The sequence below is a fragment of the Sesamum indicum genome, linkage group LG6 (genome assembly GCF_000512975.1).
Source record: "Sesamum indicum cultivar Zhongzhi No. 13 linkage group LG6, S_indicum_v1.0, whole genome shotgun sequence".
NCBI lineage: Eukaryota > Viridiplantae > Streptophyta > Magnoliopsida > Lamiales > Pedaliaceae > Sesamum > Sesamum indicum.
In genome coordinates this window covers 3,326,928-3,328,627 of record NC_026150.1, presented here as the reverse complement: position 1 = coordinate 3,328,627, position 1,700 = coordinate 3,326,928, and positions in this window count along the sequence as shown.

The following is a 1,700-nucleotide window of genomic DNA, read 5'->3' as shown; positions in this document are numbered from 1 at the left end:
GGTATGATGACGTAATCGTATAATTGATTGTTGTATGAAATCGAATTGGGAGTTATTATTGACGAAGTAATTATTATAAAGAAAAGAATGATGATCGTCAATTGAAATAAAAGATGATGCTTACCTAGTTGGGAACACAGTCAATGGTTTATGAAAATGTGATATGGAAAATATAAAATTAAGCTAGGTACCATGGCGCGTAGTGTACCGGGGTATTCCGGGCAGCGGGGAATATCCTGTGCTGTTAGTTACACACTGGGGTGGTGTGGGGGTACCATGTTTGTTGTGATGTCCTGTGCTGATATTACTACACAGCTGAAGTAAAAGAGTGTGGGGATATCACACAACGTGTATCCTGTGCTGTATATAATATGATGATAGCCGGCGAAATCATTGACTTATGTACTCCAATTAGAGTAAGTAGGTTAGCCAATAAACGGTAACGTCAGATATTATGTCGTTGATTGATTTACAGTTGTGAATATGTATTACTACTTATATCTGATATTGCTATATGACTAATGACTGTTAGTCGATGTGACTGCTTGTACATGAATTGTTGCCTGTGTATATATATAGACTGATCGACTATACTTATTAAATAGGCAGCTCATTACTTGCCACGTACTTTTCAGGAGATAGGTCACACTGATTAACCACATTGGACTTTGAGTGGTGCCGTCGTTTTTATTAGGTGGGTCAGCCGTGATATCTGAAACCAGAGTTTTTGATTGTTGGGTTGTTAAATGTTTTAGTCTTTTATCGGGATTTGTGTTTTAAGTTGTGGTATGATTTTCCTTGAGGTTATATACATGAGAACATCTAGTGAGGGTGAATATAAACTTTCGGAGGTATCTATTACCTTTTGTGGTATATATATATTATATTGATAAATTAGAATTTATTTTACGAGTTGAAAGAGAATTACTTATAGAATGAGTTCTGATTAAAGAAATAATGAAATAGTAATAATTAGATGTATCGAGTAGAGGGTGCTATAAAAATAGTTTCTACATATACGTAAAACTAACTAATATTTTGCAATATTTAATGTTTTTTCTAAATTAAAAACATTCACTTACAAGTATTTAAATAATGAGTTGTTTTGTTAATATTTACTATATTTAAAAAATATAGTAATATTATATATTTAATGAAATATACATTTATAAATCGAATCTAATTAATGGATCTAACAGGTCTTTTGAATCTAACCCGTTGGATCGAAGGTTTGGGTTTACTTAGGTCCTAAATAAATCCAGTATAATTTTAGTATGTCTCGAATTTTAAAAAATCAGCCAATGAGATTTTGCATGAGTGGTGAGATTAGGGTATTGCGACTACGAGTTTAAATCATATTGATGTGAGATTTTTAATTTGAATATTGGAGGTCTAATTTTGAATCTTTTTCTTATATTTAAATTTTATTTGGCCAAGACTCAGCTTGGATTAATTCTACACATTTAACTTGAAGTCGATTGGTGCAGATTTTCTGCCACACGTTCGTATAACATTAATAAAGTGACTGATTTATGTTGGAGATATTGTGTGATTTGTGTTTGTAATTATCTCCAAATAGTAGTTCATGTATAATATCAATATGCAATGATATATTTTCGCAAGTCATATAGTCATGAAATAACTAAACAAAATTTGAGAAATTAGAAAGCTGCACTGATGGAGTGTCACCACACTTATAG